Here is a 22,696-nt window from a genome sequence, read left to right as displayed (position 1 = left end):
TATTTCCTTTTTCACCATAGCCCTCTATGGGATTCCAAATATCACTTTGCCAATTCCACAAGAACTGTCTTAGCGAAAGGCTTCTTGAGGGGAAAGCTGTAACTCTGTGAGATGATTTCACAGAACTCAAAGAAGTTTCTCAGAAAGCTTCATGCCCTATAGTCTTCAATGGGATGCGAATTATCTGTTCTCAGATTCCACAGAAAGAAGGCTAGCAAAGAGATCCACGAAATACAGATGTAACACTGTGAGGTGAATTCACAGAACACTAAGCAGTTTCTCAGAACGCTTCTTTCCTGATTTCATCTGAGGATATTTCCTTTTTCAACATAGCCCTCTATGGGCTTCCAAATATCACTTTGCCAATTCCACAAGAACTGTCTTAGCGAAAGGCTTCTTGAGGCGAAAGCTGTAACTCTGTGAGATGATTTCACAGAACAGAAAGAAGATTCTCAGAAAGCTTCTTTCTCTTTGTTATCGGAGGATATTTCCTTTGGCCCTATAGTCTTCAAAGGGATGCGAAATATCTGTTCTCAGATTCCACAGAAATAAGGCTAGCAAAGAGATCTACGAAACACAGATGTAACTCTGTGAGATGAATTCACTGAACACTAAGCAGTTTCTCAGAAAGCTTCTTTCCAGATTTCATCTGAGGATATTTCCTTTTTCACCATAGCCCTCTAAGGGCTTCCAAATATCACTTTGCCAATTCCACAAGAACTGTCTTAGCGAAAGGCTTCTTGAGGGGAAAGCTGTAACTCTGTGAGATGATTTCACAGAACACAAAGTAGTTTACTCTGTGAGATGAATTCACAGAACACTAAGCAGTTTCTCAGAAAGCTTCTTTCCAGATTTCATCTGAGGATATTTCCTTTTTCACCATAGCCCTCTATGGGCTTCCAAATATCACTTTGCCATTTCCAGAAGAACTGTCTTAGCGAAAGGCTTCTTGAGGGGAAAGCTGTAACTCTGTGAGATGATTTCACAGAACACCAAGAAGTTTCTCAGAAAGCGTCTTTCTCTTTGCTATCGGAGGATATTTCCTTTGGCCCTATAGTCTTCAAAGGGATCCGAAATATCTGTTCTCAGATTCCACAGAAATAAGGCTAGCAAAGAGATCTACGAAACACAGATGGAACTCTGTGAGATGAATTCACAGAACACTAAGCAATTTCTCAGAAAGCTTCTTTCCAGATTTCATCTGAGGATATTTCCTTTTTCACCATAGCCCTCTATGGGCTTCCAAATATCACTTTGCCAATTCCACAAGAACTGTCTCAGCGAAAGCCTTCTTGAGGAGAAAGCTGTAACTCTGTGAGATGATTTCACAGAACACAGAGAAGTTTCTCAGAAAGCTTCTTTCTCTTTGTTATCGGAGGATATTTCTTTGGCCCTATGGTCTTCAAAGGGATCAGAAATATCTGTTCTCAGATTCCACAGAAAGAAGGCTAGCAAAGAGATCCTCGAAATACAGATGTAACTCTGTGAGATGAATTAACAGAACACTAAGCAGTTTCTCAGAAAGCTTTTTTCCAGATTTCTTCTGAGGATATATCCTTTTTCACCGTAGCCCTCTATGGGATTCCAGATATAACTTTGCCAATTCCACAAGAACTGTCTTAGCGAAAGGCTTCTTGAGGGGAAAGCTGTAACTCTGTGAGATGATTTCACAGAACACAAAGAAGTTTCTCAGAAAGCTTCTTTCTCTTAGTTATCGGAGGATATTTCCTTTGGCCCTATAGTCTTCAAAGGGATCCGAAATATCTGTTCTCAGATTCCACAGAAAGAAGGCTAGCAAAGAGATCCACGAAATACAGATGTAACTCTGTGAGATGAATTCACAAATCACTAAACAGTTTCTCAGAAAGCTTCTTTCCAGATTTCATCTGAGGATATTTCCTTTTTCACCATAGCCCTCTATGGGCTTCCAAATATCACATTGCCAATTCCACAAGAACTGTCTTAGCGAAAGGCTTCCTGAGGGGAAAGCTGTAACTCTGTGAGATGATTTCACAGAACACAAAGAAGTTTCTCAGAAAGCTTCTTTCTCTTTGTTATTGGAGGATATTTCCTTTGGCCCTATAGTCTTCAAAGGGATCCGAAATATCTGTTCTCAGATTCCACAGAAATAAGGCTAGCAAAGAGATCTACGAAACACAGATGTAACTCTGTGAGATGAATTCACAGAACACTAAGCAGTTTCTCAGAAAGCCTCTTTCCAGATTTCATCTGAGGATATTTCCTTTTTCACCATAGCCCTCTATGGGATTCCAAATATCACTTTGCCAATTCCACAAGAACTGTCTTAGCGAAAGGCTTCTTGAGGGGAAAGCTGTAACTCTGTGAGATGATTTCACAGAACACAAAGAAGTTTCTCAGAAAGCTTCTTTCTCTTTGTTATCGGAGGATATTTCCTTTGGCCATATGTACTTTAAAGGCATCCGAAATATCTGCTCCCAGATTCCACAGAAAGAAGGCTAGCAAAGAGATCCTCGAAATACAGATGTAACTCTGTGAGATGAATTCACAGAACACTAAGCAGTTTCTCAGAAAGCTTCTTTCCAGATTTCATCTGAGGATATTTGCTTTTTCACCATAGCCCTCCATGGGCTTCCAAATATCACTTTGCCAATTCCACAAGAACTGTCTTAGCAAAAGGCTTCTTGAGGGGAAAGCTGTAACTCTGTGAGATGATTTCACAGAACACAAAGAAGTTTCTCAGAAGGCTTCTTTCTCTTTGTTATCGGAGTATATTTCCTTAGGCCCTATAGTCTTCAAAGGGATCCGAATTATCTGTTCTAACATTCCACAGAAATAAGGCTAGCAAAGAGATCTAAGAAACACAGATGTACCTCTGTGAGTGTAATTCACAGAACACTAAGCAGTTTCTCAGAAAGCTTCTTTCCAGATTTCATCTGAGGATATTTCCTTTTTCACCATAGCCCTCTATGGGCTTCCAAATATCACTTTGCCAATTCCACAAGAACTGTCTTAGAGAAAGGCATCTTCAGGGGAAAGCTGTAACACTGTGAGATGATTTCACTGAACAAAAGAAGTTTCTCAGAAAGCTTCTTTCTCTTTGTTATCTTAGGATATTTCCTTTAGCCCTATAGTCTTCAAAGGGATCCGAAATATCTGTTCTCAGATTCCACAGAAAGAAGGCTAGCAAAGAGATACGCGAAATACAGATGTAACTCTGTGAGATGAATTCAGAGAACACTAAGCAGTTTCTCAGAAAGCTTCTTTCCAGATTTCATCTGAGGATATTTCCTTTTTCACCATAGCCCTCTATGGGCTTCCAAATATCACTTTGCCAATTCCACAAAAAATGTCTTAGCGAAAGGCTTCTTGAGGGGAAAGCTGTAACTCTGTGAGATGATTTCACAGAACACAAAGAAGTTTCTCAGAAAGCTTCTTTCTCTTTGTTATCGGAGGATATTTCCTTTGGCCCTATAGTCTTCAAAGGGATCTGAAATATCTGTTCTCAGATTCCACTGAAATAAGGCTAGCAAAGATATCCATGAAATACAGATGTAACTCTGTGAGATGAATATACAGAACACTAAGCAGTTTCTCAGAAAGCTTCTTTCCAGATTTCATCTGAGGATATTTCCTTTTTCACCATAGCCCTCTGTGGGCTTCCAAATATCACTTTCCCAATCCACAAGAACTGTCTTAGCGAAAGGCTTCTTGAGGGGAAAGCTGTAACTCTGTGAGTTGATTTCACAGAACACAAAGAAGTTTCTCAGAAAGCTTCTTTCTCTTTGTTATCGGAGGATATTTCCTTTGGCCCTATAGTCTTCAAAGGGATCCTAAATATCTGTTCTCAGATTCCACAGAAAGAAGGCTAGCAAAGAGATCTACGAACCACAGATGTAACTCTGTGAGATGAATTCACAGAACACTAAGCAGTTTCTCAGAAAGCTTCCTTCCAGATTTCATCTGAGGATATTTCCTTTTTCACCATAGCCCTCTATGGGCTTCCAAATATCACTTTGCCAATTCCATAAGAACTGTCTTAGCGAAAGGCTTCTTGAGGGGAAAGCTGTAACTCTGTGAGATGATTTCACAGAACACAAAGAAGTTTCTCAGAAAGCTTCTTTCTCTTTGTTATCGGAGGATATTTCCTTTGGCCCTATAGTCTTCAAAGGGATCCGAAATATCTGTTCTCAGATTCCACAGAAAGAAGGCTAGCAAAGAGATCTACGAAATACAGATGTAACTCTGTGAAATGAATTCACAGAACACTAAGCAGTTTCTCAGAAAGCTTCTTTCCAGATTTCATCTGAGGATATTTCCTTTTTCACCATAGCCCTCTATGGGGTTCCAAATATCACTTTGCCAATTCCGCAAGAACTGTCTTAGCGATAGGCATCTTCAGGGGAAAGCTGTAACACTGTGAGATGATTTCACTGAACAAAAGAAGTTTCTCAGAAAGCTTCTTTCTCTTTGTTATCTTAGGATATTTCCTTTAGCCCTATAGTCTTCAAAGGGATCCGAAATATCTGTTCTCAGATTCCACAGAAAGAAGGCTAGCAAAGAGATACACGAAATACAAATGTAACTCTGTGAGATGAATTCACAGAACACTAAGCAGTTTCTCAGAAAGCTTCTTTCCAGATTTCATCTGAGGATATTTCCTTTTTCACCATAGCCCTCTATGGGCTTCCAAATAGAACTTTGCCAATTCCACAAGAACTGTCTTAGCGAAAGGCTTCCTGAGGGGAAAGCTGTAACTCTGTGAGATGATTTCACAGAACACAAAGAAGTTTCTCAGAAAGCTTCTTTCTCTTTGTTATCGGAGGATATTTCTTTTGGCCCTACAGTCTTCAAAGGGATCCGAAATATCTCTTCTCAGATTCCACAGAAAGAAGGCTAGCAAAGAGATCTACGAAACACAGATGTAACTCTGTGAGATGAATTCACAGAACACTAAGCAGTTTCTCAGAAAGCCTCTTTCCAGATTTCATCTGAGGATATTTCCTTTTTCACCATAGCCCTCTATGGGATTCCAAGTATCACTTTGCCAATTCCACAAGAACTGTCTTAGCGAAAGGCTTCTTGAGGGGAAAGCTGTAACTCTGTGAGATGATTTCACAGAACTCAAAGAAGTTTCTCAGAAAGCTTCATGCCCTATAGTCTTCAATGGGATGCGAATTATCTGTTCTCAGATTCCACAGAAAGAAGGCTAGCAAAGAGATCCACGAAATACAGATGTAACACTGTGAGGTGAATTCACAGAACACTAAGCAGTTTCTCAGAACGCTTCTTTCCTGATTTCATCTGAGGATATTTCCTTTTTCAACATAGCCCTCTATGGGCTTCCAAATATCACTTTGCCAATTCCACAAGAACTGTCTTAGCGAAAGGCTTCTTGAGGCGAAAGCTGTAACTCTGTGAGATGATTTCACAGAACAGAAAGAAGATTCTCAGAAAGCTTCTTTCTCTTTGTTATCGGAGGATATTTCCTTTGGCCCTATAGTCTTCAAAGGGATGCGAAATATCTGTTCTCAGATTCCACAGAAATAAGGCTAGCAAAGAGATCTACGAAACACAGATGTAACTCTGTGAGATGAATTCACTGAACACTAAGCAGTTTCTCAGAAAGCTTCTTTCCAGATTTCATCTGAGGATATTTCCTTTTTCACCATAGCCCTCTAAGGGCTTCCAAATATCACTTTGCCAATTCCACAAGAACTGTCTTAGCGAAAGGCTTCTTGAGGGGAAAGCTGTAACTCTGTGAGATGATTTCACAGAACACAAAGTAGTTTACTCTGTGAGATGAATTCACAGAACACTAAGCAGTTTCTCAGAAAGCTTCTTTCCAGATTTCATCTGAGGATATTTCCTTTTTCACCATAGCCCTCTATGGGCTTCCAAATATCACTTTGCCATTTCCAGAAGAACTGTCTTAGCGAAAGGCTTCTTGAGGGGAAAGCTGTAACTCTGTGAGATGATTTCACAGAACACAAAGAAGTTTCTCAGAAAGCGTCTTTCTCTTTGCTATCGGAGGATATTTCCTTTGGCCCTATAGTCTTCAAAGGGATCCGAAATATCTGTTCTCAGATTCCACAGAAATAAGGCTAGCAAAGAGATCTACGAAACACAGATGGAACTCTGTGAGATGAATTCACAGAACACTAAGCAGTTTCTCAGAAAGCTTCTTTCCAGATTTCATCTGAGGATATTTCCTTTTTCACCATAGCCCTCTATGGGCTTCCAAATATCACATTGCCAATTCCACAAGAACTGTCTCAGCGAAAGCCTTCTTGAGGAGAAAGCTGTAACTCTGTGAGATGATTTCACAGAACACAGAGAAGTTTCTCAGAAAGCTTCTTTCTCTTTGTTATCGGAGGATATTTCTTTGGCCCTATGGTCTTCAAAGGGATCAGAAATATCTGTTCTCAGATTCCACAGAAAGAAGGCTAGCAAAGAGATCCTCGAAATACAGATGTAACTCTGTGAGATGAATTAACAGAACACTAAGCAGTTTCTCAGAAAGCTTTTTTCCAGATTTCTTCTGAGGATATATCCTTTTTCACCGTAGCCCTCTATGGGATTCCAGATATAACTTTGCCAATTCCACAAGAACTGTCTTAGCGAAAGGCTTCTTGAGGGGAAAGCTGTAACTCTGTGAGATGATTTCACAGAACACAAAGAAGTTTCTCAGAAAGCTTCTTTCTCTTAGTTATCGGAGGATATTTCCTTTGGCCCTATAGTCTTCAAAGGGATCCGAAATATCTGTTCTCAGATTCCACAGAAAGAAGGCTAGCAAAGAGATCCACGAAATACAGATGTAACTCTGTGAGATGAATTCACAAATCACTAAACAGTTTCTCAGAAAGCTTCTTTCCAGATTTCATCTGAGGATATTTCCTTTTTCACCATAGCCCTCTATGGGCTTCCAAATATCACATTGCCAATTCCACAAGAACTGTCTTAGCGAAAGGCTTCCTGAGGGGAAAGCTGTAACTCTGTGAGATGATTTCACAGAACACAAAGAAGTTTCTCAGAAAGCTTCTTTCTCTTTGTTATTGGAGGATATTTCCTTTGGCCCTATAGTCTTCAAAGGGATCCGAAATATCTGTTCTCAGATTCCACAGAAATAAGGCTAGCAAAGAGATCTACGAAACACAGATGTAACTCTGTGAGATGAATTCACAGAACACTAAGCAGTTTCTCAGAAAGCCTCTTTCCAGATTTCATCTGAGGATATTTCCTTTTTCACCATAGCCCTCTATGGGATTCCAAATATCACTTTGCCAATTCCACAAGAACTGTCTTAGCGAAAGGCTTCTTGAGGGGAAAGCTGTAACTCTGTGAGATGATTTCACAGAACACAAAGAAGTTTCTCAGAAAGCTTCTTTCTCTTTGTTATCGGAGGATATTTCCTTTGGCCATATGTACTTTAAAGGCATCCGAAATATCTGCTCCCAGATTCCACAGAAAGAAGGCTAGCAAAGAGATCCTCGAAATACAGATGTAACTCTGTGAGATGAATTCACAGAACACTAAGCAGTTTCTCAGAAAGCTTCTTTCCAGATTTCATCTGAGGATATTTGCTTTTTCACCATAGCCCTCCATGGGCTTCCAAATATCACTTTGCCAATTCCACAAGAACTGTCTTAGCAAAAGGCTTCTTGAGGGGAAAGCTGTAACTCTGTGAGATGATTTCACAGAACACAAAGAAGTTTCTCAGAAGGCTTCTTTCTCTTTGTTATCGGAGTATATTTCCTTAGGCCCTATAGTCTTCAAAGGGATCCGAATTATCTGTTCTAACATTCCACAGAAATAAGGCTAGCAAAGAGATCTAAGAAACACAGATGTACCTCTGTGAGTGTAATTCACAGAACACTAAGCAGTTTCTCAGAAAGCTTCTTTCCAGATTTCATCTGAGGATATTTCCTTTTTCACCATAGCCCTCTATGGGCTTCCAAATATCACTTTGCCAATTCCACAAGAACTGTCTTAGAGAAAGGCATCTTCAGGGGAAAGCTGTAACACTGTGAGATGATTTCACTGAACAAAAGAAGTTTCTCAGAAAGCTTCTTTCTCTTTGTTATCTTAGGATATTTCCTTTAGCCCTATAGTCTTCAAAGGGATCCGAAATATCTGTTCTCAGATTCCACAGAAAGAAGGCTAGCAAAGAGATACGCGAAATACAGATGTAACTCTGTGAGATGAATTCAGAGAACACTAAGCAGTTTCTCAGAAAGCTTCTTTCCAGATTTCATCTGAGGATATTTCCTTTTTCACCATAGCCCTCTATGGGCTTCCAAATATCACTTTGCCAATTACACAAAAAATGTCTTAGCGAAAGGCTTCTTGAGGGGAAAGCTGTAACTCTGTGAGATGATTTCACAGAACACAAAGAAGTTTCTCAGAAAGCTTCTTTCTCTTTGTTATCGGAGGATATTTCCTTTGGCCCTATAGTCTTCAAAGGGATCTGAAATATCTGTTCTCAGATTCCACTGAAATAAGGCTAGCAAAGATATCCATGAAATACAGATGTAACTCTGTGAGATGAATTTACAGAACACTAAGCAGTTTCTCAGAAAGCTTCTTTCCAGATTTCATCTGAGGATATTTCCTTTTTCACCATAGCCCTCTGTGGGCTTCCAAATATCACTTTCCCAATCCACAAGAACTGTCTTAGCGAAAGGCTTCTTGAGGGGAAAGCTGTAACTCTGTGAGTTGATTTCACAGAACACAAAGAAGTTTCTCAGAAAGCTTCTTTCTCTTTGTTATCGGAGGATATTTCCTTTGGCCCTATAGTCTTCAAAGGGATCCTAAATATCTGTTCTCAGATTCCACAGAAAGAAGGCTAGCAAAGAGATCTACGAACCACAGATGTAACTCTGTGAGATGAATTCACAGAACACTAAGCAGTTTCTCAGAAAGCTTCCTTCCAGATTTCATCTGAGGATATTTCCTTTTTCACCATAGCCCTCTATGGGCTTCCAAATATCACTTTGCCAATTCCATAAGAACTGTCTTAGCGAAAGGCTTCTTGAGGGGAAAGCTGTAACTCTGTGAGATGATTTCACAGAACACAAAGAAGTTTCTCAGAAAGCTTCTTTCTCTTTGTTATCGGAGGATATTTCCTTTGGCCCTATAGTCTTCAAAGGGATCCGAAATATCTGTTCTCAGATTCCACAGAAAGAAGGCTAGCAAAGAGATCTACGAAATACAGATGTAACTCTGTGAAATGAATTCACAGAACACTAAGCAGTTTCTCAGAAAGCTTCTTTCCAGATTTCATCTGAGGATATTTCCTTTTTCACCATAGCCCTCTATGGGGTTCCAAATATCACTTTGCCAATTCCGCAGGAACTGTCTTAGCGATAGGCATCTTCAGGGGAAAGCTGTAACACTGTGAGATGATTTCACTGAACAAAAGAAGTTTCTCAGAAAGCTTCTTTCTCTTTGTTATCTTAGGATATTTCCTTTAGCCCTATAGTCTTCAAAGGGATCCGAAATATCTGTTCTCAGATTCCACAGAAAGAAGGCTAGCAAATAGATACGCGAAATACAGATGTAACTCTGTGAGATGAATTCAGAGAACACTAAGCAGTTTCTCAGAAAGCTTCTTTCCAGATTTCATCTGAGGATATTTCCTTTTTCACCATAGCCCTCTATGGGCTTCCAAATATCACTTTGCCAATTCCACAAGAACTGTCTTAGCGAAAGGCTTCTTGAGGGGAAAGCTGTAACTCTGTGAGATGATTTCACAGAACACAAAGAAGTTTCTCAGAAAGCTTCTTTCTCTTTGTTATCGGAGGATATTTCCTTTGGCCCTATAGTCTTCAAAGGGATCTGAAATATCTGTTCTCAGATTCCACAGAAATAAGGCTAGCAAAGAGATCCATGAAATACAGATGTAACTCTGTGAGATGAATTCACAGAACACTAAGCAGTTTCTCAGAAAGCTTCTTTCCAGATTTCATCTGAGGATATTTCCTTTTTCACCATAGCCCTCTGTGGGCTTCCAAATATCACTTTCCCAATCCACAAGAACTGTCTTAGCGAAAGGCTTCTTGAGGGGAAAGCTGTAACTCTGTGAGATGATTTCACAGAACACAAAGAAGTTTCTCAGAAAGCTTCTTTCTCTTTGTTATCGTAGGATATTTCCTTTGGCCCTATAGTCTTCAAAGGGATCCTAAATATCTGTTCTCAGATTCCACAGAAAGAAGGCTAGCAAAGAGATCTACGAACCACAGATGTAACTCTATGAGATGAATTCACAGAACACTAAGCAGTTTCTCAGAAAGCTTCTTTCCAGATTTCATCTGAGGATATTTCCTTTTTCACCATAGCCCTCTATGGGCTTCCAAATATCACTTTGCCAATTCCACAAGAACTGTCTTAGCGAAAGGCTTCTTCAGGGGAAAGCTGTAACTCTGTGAGATGATTTCACAGAACACAAAGAGTTTCTCAGAAAGCTTCTTTCTCTTTGTTATCAGAGGATATTTCCTTTGGCCCTATAGTCTTCAAAGGGATCCGAAATATCTGTTCTCAGATTCCACAGAAAGAAGGCTAGCAAAGAGATCCAGGAAATACAGATGTAACTCTGTGAGATGAATTCACAGAACACTAAGCAGTTTCTCAGAAAGCTTCTTTTCAGATTTCATCTGAGGATATTTCCTTTTTCACCATAGCCCTCTATGGGCTTCCAAATATCACTTTGTCAATTCCACAAGAACTGTCTTAGCGAAAGTCTTCTTGAGGGGAAAGCTGTAACACTGTGAGATGATTTCACTGAACAAAAGAAGTTTCTCAGAAAGCTTCTTTCTCTTTGTTATCGGAGGATATTTCCTTTGGCCCTATAGTCTTCAAAGGGATCCGAAATATCTGTTCTCAGATTCCACAGAAAGAAGGCTAGCAAAGAGATCCACGAAATACAGATGTAACTCTGTGAAATGAATTCACAGAACACTAAGCAGTTTCTCAGAAAGCTTCTTTCCAGATTTCATCTGAGGATATTTCCTTTTTCACCATAGCCCTCTATGGGGTTCCAAATATCACTTTGCCAATTCCACAAGAACTGTCTTAGCGAAAGGCATCTTCAGGGGAAAGCTGTAACACTGTGAGATGATTTCACTGAACAAAAGAAGTTTCTCAGAAAGCTTCTTTCTCTTTGTTATCTTAGGATATTTCCTTTAGCCCTATAGTCTTCAAAGGGATCCGAAATATCTGTTCTCAGATTCCACAGAAAGAAGGCTAGCAAAGAGATACGCGAAATACAGATGTAACTCTGTGAGATGAATTCAGAGAACACTAAGCAGTTTCTCAGAAAGCTTCTTTCCAGATTTCATCTGAGGATATTTCCTTTTTCACCATAGCCCTCTAGGGGCTTCCAAATATCACTTTGCCAATTCCACAAAAAATGTCTTAGCGAAAGGCTTCTTGAGGGGAAAGCTGTAACTCTGTGAGATGATTTCACAGAACACAAAGAAGTTTCTCAGAAAGCTTCTTTCTCTTTGTTATCGGAGGATATTTCCTTTGGCCCTATAGTCTTCAAAGGGATCTGAAATATCTGTTCTCAGATTCCACAGAAATAAGGCTAGCAAAGATATCCATGAAATACAGATGTAACTCTGTGAGATGAATTTACAGAACACTAAGCAGTTTCTCAGAAAGCTTCTTTCCAGATTTCATCTGAGGATATTTCCTTTTTCACCATAGCCCTCTGTGGGCTTCCAAATATCACTTTCCCAATCCACAAGAACTGTCTTAGCGAAAGGCTTCTTGAGGGGAAAGCTGTAACTCTGTGAGATGATTTCACAGAACACAAAGAAGTTTCTCAGAAAGCTTCTTTCTCTTTGTTATCGGAGGATATTTCCTTTGGCCCTATAGTCTTCAAAGGGATCCGAAATATCTGTTCTCAGATTCCACAGAAAGAAGGCTAGCAAAGAGATCCACGAAATACAGATGTAACTCTGTGAAATGAATTCACAGAACACTAAGCAGTTTCTCAGAAAGCTTCTTTCCAGATTTCATCTGAGGATATTTCCTTTTTCACCATAGCCCTCTATGGGCTTCCAAATATCACTTTGCCAATTCCACAAGAACTGTCTTAGCGAAAGGCATCTTCAGGGGAAAGCTGTAACACTGTGAGATGATTTCACTGAACAGAAGAAGTTTCTCAGAAGGCTTCTTTCTCTTTGTTATCTTAGGATATTTCCTTTAGCCCTATAGTCTTCAAAGGGATCCGAAATATCTGTTCTCAGATTCCACAGAAAGAAGGCTAGCAAAGAGATACGCGAAATACAGATGTAACTCTGTGAGATGAATTCAGAGAACACTAAGCAGTTTCTCAGAAAGCTTCTTTCCAGATTTCATCTGAGGATATTTCCTTTTTCACCATAGCCCTCTATGGGCTTCCAAATATCACTTTGCCAATTCCACAAGAACTGTCTTAGCGAAAGGCTTCTTGAGGGGAAAGCTGTAACTCTGTGAGATGATTTCACAGAACACAAAGAAGTTTCTCAGAAAGCTTCTTTCTCTTTGTTATCGGAGGATATTTCCTTTGGCCCTATAGTCTTCAAAGGGATCTGAAATATCTGTTCTCAGATTCCACAGAAATAAGGCTAGCAAAGAGATCCATGAAATACAGATGTAACACTGTGAGATGAATTAACAGAACACTAAGCAGTTTCTCAGAAAGCTTCTTTCCAGATTTCATCTGAGGATATTTCCTTTTTCACCATAGCCCTCTGTGGGCTTCCAAATATCACTTTGCCAATCCACAAGAACTGTCTTAGCGAAAGGCTTCTTGAGGGGAAAGCTGTAACTCTGTGAGATGATTTCACAGAACACAAAGAAGTTTCTCAGAAAGCTTCTTTCTCTTTGTTATCGGAGGATATTTCCTTTGGCCCTATAGTCTTCAAAGGGATCCTAAATATCTGTTCTCAGATTCCACAGAAAGAAGGCTAGCAAAGAGATCTACGAACCACAGATGTAACTCTGTGAGATGAATTCACAGAACACTAAGCAGTTTCTCAGAAAGCTTCTTTCCAGATTTCATCTGAGGATATTTCCTTTTTCACCATAGCCCTCTATGGGCTTCCAAATATCACTTTGCCAATTCCACAAGAACTGTCTTAGCGAAAGGCTTCTTGAGGGGAAAGCTGTAACTCTGTGAGATGATTTCACAGAACACAAAGAGTTTCTCAGAAAGCTTCTTTCTCTTTGTTATCAGAGGATATTTCCTTTGGCCCTATAGTCTTCAAAGGGATCCGAAATATCTGTTCTCAGATTCCACAGAAAGAAGGCTAGCAAAGAGATCCAGGAAATACAGATGTAACTCTGTGAGATGAATTCACAGAACACTAAGCAGTTTCTCAGAAAGCTTCTTTTCAGATTTCATCTGAGGATATTTCCTCTTTCACCATAGCCCTCTATGGGCTTCCAAATATCACTTTGCCAATTCCACAAGAACTGTCTTAGCGAAAGGCTTCTTGAGGGGAAAGCTGTAACTCTGTGAGATGATTTCACAGAACGCAAAGAAGTTTCTCAGAAAGCTTCTTTCTCTTTGTTATCGGAGGATATTTCCTTTGGCCCTATACTCTTCAAAGGGATCCGAAATATCTGTTCTCAGATTCCACAGAAAGAAGGCTAGCAAAGAGATCCACGAAATACAGATGTAACTCTGTGAGATGAATTAACAGAACACTAAGCAGTTTCTCAGAAAGCTTCTTTCCAGATTTCATCTGTGGATATTTCCTTTTTAACCATAGCCCTGTAAGGGCTTCCAAATATCACTTTGCCAATTCCACAAGAACTGTCTTAGCGAAAGGCTTCTTGAGGGGAAAGCTGTAACTCTGTGAGATGATTTCACAGAACACAAAGAAGATTCTCAGAAAGCTTCTTTCTCTTTGTTATCGGAGGATATTTCCATTGGCCCTATAGTCTTCAAAGGGATCCGAACTATCTGTTCTCAGATTCCACAGAAAGAAGGCTAGCAAAGAGATCCACGAAATACATATGTAACTCTGTGAGATGAATTCACAGAACACTAAGCAGTTTCTCAGAAAGCTTCTTTCAGATTTCATCTGAGGATATTTCCTTTTTCACCATAGCCCTCTGTGGGCTTCCAAATATCACTTTGCCAATCCACAAGAACTGTCTTAGCGAAAGGCTTCTTGAGGGGAAAGCTGTAACTCTGTGAGATGATTTCACAGAACACAAAGAAGTTTCTCAGAAAGCTTCTTTCTCTTTGTTATCGGAGGATATTTCCTTTGGCCCTATAGTCTTCAAAGGGATCCTAAATATCTGTTCTCAGATTCCACAGAAAGAAGGCTAGCAAAGAGATCTACGAACCACAGATGTAACCCTGTGAGATGAATTCACAGAACACTAAGCAGTTTCTCAGAAAGCTTCTTTCCAGATTTCATCTGAGGATATTTCCTTTTTCACCATAGCCCTCTATGGGCTTCCAAATATCACTTTGCCAATTCCACAAGAACTGTCTTAGCGAAAGGCTTCTTGAGGGGAAAGCTGTAACTCTGTGAGATGATTTCACAGAACACAAAGAGTTTCTCAGAAAGCTTCTTTCTCTTTGTTATCAGAGGATATTTCCTTTGGCCCTATAGTCTTCAAAGGGATCCGAAATATCTGTTCTCAGATTCCACAGAAAGAGGCTAGCAAAGAGATCCAGGAAATACAGATGTAACTCTGTGAGATGAATTCACAGAACACTAAGCAGTTTCTCAGAAAGCTTCTTTTCAGATTTCATCTGAGGATATTTCCTTTTTCACCATAGCCCTCTATGGGCTTCCAAATATCACTTTGCCAATTCCACAAGAACTGTCTTAGCGAAAGGCTTCTTGAGGGGAAAGCTGTAACTCTGTGAGATGATTGCACAGAACGCAAAGAAGTTTCTCAGAAAGCTTCTTTCTCTTTGTTATCGGAGGATATTTCCTTTGGCCCTATAGTCTTCAAAGGGATCCGAAATATCTGTTCTCAGATTCCACAGAAAGAAGGCTAGCAAAGAGATCCACGAAATACAGATGTAACTCTGTGAGATGAATTCACAGAACACTAAGCAGTTTCTCAGAAAGCTTCTTTCCAGATTTCATCTGAGGATATTTCCTTTTAAACCATAGCCCTGTAAGGGCTTCCAAATATCACTTTGCCAATTCCACAAGAACTGTCTTAGCGAAAGGCTTCTTGAGGGGAAAGCTGTAACTCTGTGAGATGATTTCACAGAACACAAAGAAGATTCTCAGAAAGCTTCTTTCTCTTTGTTATCGGAGGATATTTCCATTGGCCCTATAGTCTTCAAAGGGATCCGAACTATCTGTTCTCAGATTCCACAGAAAGAAGGCTAGCAAAGAGATCCACGAAATACATATGTAACTCTGTGAGATGAATTAACAGAACACTAAGCAGTTTCTCAGAAAGCTTCTTTCCAGATTTCATCTGAGGATATTTCCTTTTTCACCATAGCCCTCTATGGGCTTCCAAATATCACTTTGCCAATTCCACAAGAACTGTCTTAGCGAAAGGCTTCTTGAGGGGAAAGCTGTAACTCTGTGAGTTGATTTCACAGAACACAAAGAAGTTTCTCAGAAAGCTTTTTTCTCTTTGTTATCGGAGGATATTTCCTTTGGCCCTATAGTCTTCAAAGGGATCCGAAATATCTGTTCTCAGATTCCACAAAAAGAGGGCTAGCAAAGAGATCCACGAAATACAGATGTAACTCTGTGAGGTGAATTAACAGAACACTAAGCAGTTTCTCAGAAAGCTTCTTTCCAGATGTCATCTGAGGATATTTCCTTTTTCACCATAGCCCTCTATGGGCTTCCAAATATCACTTTGCCAATTCCACAAGAACTGTCTTAGTGAAAGGCTTCTTCAGGGGAAAGCTGTAACTCTGTGAGATGATTTCACAGAACACAAACAAGTTTCTCAGAAAGCTTCTTTCTCTTTGTTATCGGGGGATATTTCCTTTGGCCCTATAGTCTTCAAAGGGATCCGAAATATCTGTTCTCAGATTCCACAGAAATAAGGCTAGCAAAGAGATACGCGAAATACAGATGTAACTCTGTGAGATGAATTCACAGAAGACTAAGCAGTTTCTCAGAAAGCTTCTTTCTCTTTGTTATCGGAGGATATTTCCTTTGGCCCTATAGTCTTCAAAGGGATGCGAAATATCTGTTCTCCCATTCCACAGAAATAAGGCTAGCAAAGAGATCTACGAAACACACATATAAGTCTGTGAGATGTATTCACAGAACACTAAGCAGTTTCTCAGAACGCATCTTTCCTGATTTCATCTGAGGATATTTCCTTTTTCACCATTGCCCTCTATGGGCTTCCAAATATCACTTTGCCAATTCCACAAGAACTGTCTTAGCGAAAGGCTTCTTGAGGCGAAAGCTGTAACTCTGTGAGATGATTTCACAGAACAGTAAGAAGATTCTCAGAAAGCTTCTCTCTCTTTGTTATCGGAGGATATTTCCTTTGGCCCTATAGTCTTCAAAGGGATCCGAAATATCTGTTCTCAGATTCCACAGAAATAAGGCTAGCAAAGAGATACGCGAAATACAGATGTAACTCTGTGAGATGAATTCACAGAAGACTAAGCAGTTTCTCAGAAAGCTTCTTTCCAGATTTCATCTGAGGATATTTCCTTTTTCACCATTGCCCTCTATGGGCTTCCAAATATCACTTTGCCAATTCCACAAGAACTGTCTTAGCGAAAGGCTTCTTGAGGGGAAAGCTGTAACTCTGTGAGATGATTTCACAGAACACAAAGAAGTTTCTCAGAAAGCTTCTTTCTCTTTGTTATCGGAGGATATTTCCTTTGGCCCTATAGTCTTCAAAGGGATCTGAAATATCTGTTCTCAGATTCCACAGAAATAAGGCTAGCAAGGAGATCCATGAAATACAGATGTAACTCTGTGAGATGAATTCACAGAACACTAAGCAGTTTCTCAGAAAGCTTCTTTCCAGATTTCATCTGAGGATATTTCCTTTTTCACCATAGCCCTCTGTGGGCTTCCAAATATCACTTTGCCAATCCACAAGAACTGTCTTAGCGAAAGGCTTCTTGAGGGGAAAGCTGTAACTCTGTGAGATGATTTCACAGAACACAAAGAAGTTTCTCAGAAAGCTTCTTTCTCTTTGTTATCGGAGGATATTTCCTTTGGCCCTATAGTCTTCAAAGGGATCCTAAATATCTGTTCTCAGATTCCACAGAAAGAAGGCTAGCAAAGAGATCTACGAACCACAAATGTAACTCTGTGAGATGAATTCACAGAACACTAAGCAGTTTCTCAGAAAGCTTCTTTCCAGATTTCATCTGAGGATATTTCCTTTTTCACCATAGCCCTCTATGGGCTTCCAAATATCACTTTGCCAATTCCACAAGAACTGTCTTAGCGAAAGGCTTCTTGAGGGGAAAGCTGTAACTCTGTGAGATGATTTCACAGAACACAAAGAAGTTTCTCAGAAAGCTTCTTTCTCTTTGTTATCAGAGGATATTTCCTTTGGCCCTATAGTCTTCAAAGGGATCAGAAATATCTGTTCTCAGATTCCACAGAAAGAAGGCTAGCAAAGAGATCCAGGAAATACAGATGTAACTCTGTGAGATGAATTCACAGAACACTAAGCAGTTTCTCAGAAAGCTTCTTTTCAGATTTCATCTGAGGATATTTCCTTTTTCACCATAGCCCTCTATGGGCTTCCAAATATCACTTTGCCAATTCCACAAGAACTGTCTTAGCGAAAGGCTTCTTGAGGGGAAAGCTGTAACTCTGTGAGATGATTTCACAGAACGCAAAGAAGTTTCTCAGAATGCTTCTTTCTCTTTGTTATCGGAAGATATTTCCTTTGGCCCTATAGTCTTCAAAGGGATCCGAAATATCTGTTCTCAGATTCCACAGAAAGAAGGCTAGCAAAGAGATCCACGAAATACAGATGTAACTCTATGAGATGAATTCACAGAACACTAAGCAGTTTCTCAGAAAGCTTCTTTCCAGATTTCATCTGAGGATATTTCCTTTTTCACCATAGCCCTGTAAGGGCTTCCAAATATCACTTTGCCAATTCCACAAGAACTGTCTTAGCGAAAGGCTTCTTGAGGGGAAAGCTGTAACTCTGTGAGATGATTTCACAGAACACAAAGACGTTTCTCAGAAAGCTTCTTTCTCTTTGTTATCGGAGGATATTTGCTTTGGCCCTATAGTCTTCAAAGGGATCCGAACTATCTGTTCTCAGATTCCACAGAAAGAAGGCTAGCAAAGAGATCCACGAAATACATATGTAACTCTGTGAGATGAATTAACAGAACACTAAGCAGTTTCTCAGAAAGCTTCTTTCCAGATTTCATCTGAGGATATTTCCTTTTTCACCATAGCCCTCTATGGGCTTCCAAATATCACTTTGCCAATTCCACAAGAACTGTCTTAGTGAAAGGCTTCTTCAGGGGAAAGCTGTAACTCTGTGAGATGATTTCACAGAACACAAAGAAGTTTCTCAGAAAGCTTCTTTCTCTTTGTTATCGGGGGATATTTCCTTTGGCCCTATAGTCTTCAAAGGGATCAGAAATATCTGTTCTCAGATTCCACAGAAAGAAGGCTAGCAAAGAGATCCTCGAAATACAGATGTAACTCTGTGAGATGAATTTACAGAACACTAAGCAGTTTCTCAGAAAGCTTCTTTCCAGATTTCATCTGAGGATATTTCCTTTTTCACCATAGCCCTCTAGGGGCTTCCAAATATCACTTTGCCAATTCCACAAGAACTGTCTTAGCGAAAGGCTTCTTGAGGGGAAAGCTGTAACTCTGTGAGATGATTTCACAGAACACAAAGAAGTTTCTCAGAAAGCTTCTTTCTCTTTGTTATCGGAGGATATTTCCTTTGGCCCTATAGTCTTCAAAGGGATCCGAAATATCTGTTCTCAGATTCCACAGAAATAAGGCTAGCAAAGAGATCTACGAAATACAGATGGAACTCCTTGAGATGAATTCACAGAACACTATGCAGTTTCTCAGAAAGCTTCTTTCCAGATTTCATCTGCGGATATTTCCTTTTTCACCATAGCCCTCTATGGGCTTCCAAATACCACTTTGCCAATTCCACAAGAACTGTGTCAGCGAAAGGCTTCTTGTTGAGAAAGCTGTAACTCTGTGAGATGATTTCACAGAACACAAAGAAGTTTCTCAGAAAGCTTCTTTCTCTTTGTTATCGGAGGATATTTCCTTTGGCCCTATGGTCTTCAAAGGGATCAGAAATATCTGTTCTCAGATTCCACAGAAAGAAGGCTAGCAAAGATATCCTCGAAATACAGATGTAACTCTGTGAGATGAATTAACAGAACACTAAGCAGTTTCTGAGAAAGCTTTTTTCCAGATTTCATCTGAGGATATATCCTTTTTCACCATAGCCCTCTATGGGATTCCAGATATAACTTTGCCAATTCCACAAGAACTGTCTTAGCGAAAGGCTTCTTGAGGGGAAAGCTGTAACTCTGTGAGATGATTTCACACAAAACAAAGAAGTTTCTCAGAAAGCTTATTTCTCTTTGTTATCGGAGGATATTTCCTTTGGCCCTATAGTCTTCAAAGGGATCCGAAATATCTGTTCTCAGATTCCACAGAAAGAAGGCTAGCAAAGAGATCCACGAAATACAGATGTAACTCTGTGAGATGAATTCACAGAACACTAAGCAGTTTCTCAGAAAGCTTCTTTCCAGATTTCATCTGAGGATATTTCCTTTTTCACCATAGCCCTCTATGGGCTTCCAAATAGAACTTTGCCAATTCCACAAGAACTGTCTTAGCGAAAGGCTTCCTGAGGGGAAAGCTGTAACTCTGTGAGATGATTTCACAGAACACAAAGAAGTTTCTCAGAAAGCTTCTTTCTCTTTGTTATCGGAGGATATTTCCTTTGGCCCTATAGTCTTCAAAGGGATCCGAAATATCTGTTCTCAGATTCCACAGAAAGAAGGCTAGCAAAGAGATCCACGAAATACAGATGTAACTCTGTGAGATGAATTCACAGAACACTAAGCAGTTTCTCAGAAAGCTTCTTTCCAGATTTCATCTGAGGATATTTCCTTTTTCACCATAGCCCTCTATGGGCTTCCAAATATCACTTTGCCAATTCCACAAGAACTGTCTTAGCGAAAGGCTTCTTGAGGGGAAAGCTGTAACTCTGTGAGATGATTTCACAGAACGCAAAGAAGTTTCTCAGAAAGCTTCTTTCTCTTTGTTATCGGAGGATATTTCCTTTGGCCCTATAGTCTTCAAAGGGATCCGAAATATCTGTTCTCAGATTCCACAGAAAGAAGGCTAGCAAAGAGATCCACGAAATACAGATGTAACTCTGTGAGATGAATTCACAGAACACTAAGCAGTTTCTCAGAAAGCTTCTTTCCAGATTTCATCTGAGGATATTTCCTTTTTCACCATAGCCCTGTAAGGGCTTCCAAATATCACTTTGCCAATTCCACAAGAACTGTCTTAGCGAAAGGCTTCTTTAGGGAAAAGCTGTAACTCTGTGAGATGATTTCACAGAACACAAAGAAGTTTCTCAGAAAGCTTCTTTCTCTTTGTTATCGGAGGATATTTCCTTTGGCCCTATAGTCTTCAAAGGGATCCGAACTATCTGTTCTCAGATTCCACAGAAAGAAGGCTAGCAAAGAGATCCACGAAATACATATGTAACTCTGTGAGATGAATTAACAGAACACTAAGCAGTTTCTCAGAAAGCTTCTTTCCAGATTTCATCTGAGGATATTTCCTTTTTCACCATAGCCCTCTATGGGCTTCCAAATATCACTTTGCCAATTCCACAAGAACTGTCTTAGTGAAAGGCTTCTTCAGGGGAAAGCTGTAACTCTGTGAGATGATTTCACAGAACACAAAGAAGTTCCTCAGAAAGCTTCTTTCTCTTTGTTATCGGGGGATATTTCCTTTGGCCCTATAGTCTTCAAAGGGATCAGAAATATCTGTTCTCAGATTCCAAAGAAATAAGGCTAGCAAGAGATCCACGAAATACAGATGTAACTCTGTGAGATGAATTAACAGAACACTAAGCAGTTTCTCAAAAAGCTTCTTTCCAGATTTCATCTGAGGATATTTCCTTTTTCACCATACCCCTCTATGGGCTTCCAAATATCACTTTGCCAATTCCACAAGAACTGTCTTAGCGAAAGGCTTCTTGAAGGGAAAGCTGTAACTCTGTGAGATGATTTCACAGAACACAAAGAAGTTTCTCAGAAAGCTTCTTTCTCTTTGTTATCGGAGGATATTTCCTTTGACCCTATAGTCTTCAAAGGCATCCGAAATATCTGTTCTCAGATACCACAGAAAGAAGGCTAGCAAAGAGATCCTCGAAATACATATGTAACTCTGTGAGATGAATTCACAGAACACTAAGGAGTTTCTCAGAAAGCTTCTTTCCAGATTTCATCTGAGGATATTTGCTTTTTCACCATAGCCCTCTATGGGCTTCCAAATATCACTTTGCCAATTCCATAAGAACTGTCTTAGCGAAAGGCTTCTTGAGGGGAAAGCTGTAACTCTGTGAGATGATTTCACAGAACACAAAGAAGTTTCTCAGAAAGCTTCTTTCTCTTTGTTATCGGAGGATATTTCCTTTGGCCCTATAGTCTTCAAAGGGATCCGAAATATCTGTTCTCAGATTCCACAGAAATAAGGCTAGCAAAGAGATCTACGAAATACAGATGGAACTCCTTGAGATGAATTCACAGAACACTATGCAGTTTCTCAGAAAGCTTCTTTCCAGATTTCATCTGCGGATATTTCCTTTTTCACCATAGCCCTCTATGGGCTTCCAAATACCACTTTGCCAATTCCACAAGAACTGTCTCAGCGAAAGGCTTCTTGTTGAGAAAGCTGTAACTCTGTGAGATGATTTCACAGAACACAAAGAAGTTTCTCAGAAAGCTTCTTTCTCTTTGTTATCGGAGGATATTTCCTTTGGCCCTATGGTCTTCAAAGGGATCAGAAATATCTGTTCTCAGATTCCACAGAAAGAAGGCTAGCAAAGATATCCTCGAAATACAGATGTAACTCTGTGAGATGAATTAACAGAACACTAAGCAGTTTCTGAGAAAGCTTTTTTCCAGATTTCATCTGAGGATATATCCTTTTTCACCATAGCCCTCTATGGGATTCCAGATATAACTTTGCCAATTCCACAAGAACTGTCTTAGCGAAAGGCTTCTTGAGGGGAAAGCTGTAACTCTGTGAGATGATTTCACAGAACACAAAGAAGTTTCTCAGAAAGCTTATTTCTCTTTGTTATCGGAGGATATTTCCTTTGGCCCTATAGTCTTCAAAGGGATCCGAAATATCTGTTCTCAGATTCCACAGAAAGAAGGCTAGCAAAGAGATCCACGAAATACAGATGTAACTCTGTGAGATGAATTCACAGAACACTAAGCAGTTTCTCAGAAAGCTTCTTTCCAGATTTCATCTGAGGATATTTCCTTTTTCACCATAGCCCTCTATGGGCTTCCAAATAGAACTTTGCCAATTCCACAAGAACTGTCTTAGCGAAAGGCTTCCTGAGGGGAAAGCTGTAACTCTGTGAGATGATTTCACAGAACACAAAGAAGTTTCTCAGAAAGCTTCTTTCTCTTTGTTATCGGAGGATATTTCCTTTGGCCCTATAGTCTTCAAAGGGATCCGAAATATCTGTTCTCAGATTCCACAGAAAG

This window comes from Macaca mulatta, chromosome 11 (genome assembly GCF_049350105.2).
Source record: "Macaca mulatta isolate MMU2019108-1 chromosome 11, T2T-MMU8v2.0, whole genome shotgun sequence".
NCBI lineage: Eukaryota > Metazoa > Chordata > Mammalia > Primates > Cercopithecidae > Macaca > Macaca mulatta.
The sequence above is the reverse complement of the archived record's forward strand: the minus strand, read 5'-3'. Positions refer to the sequence as shown.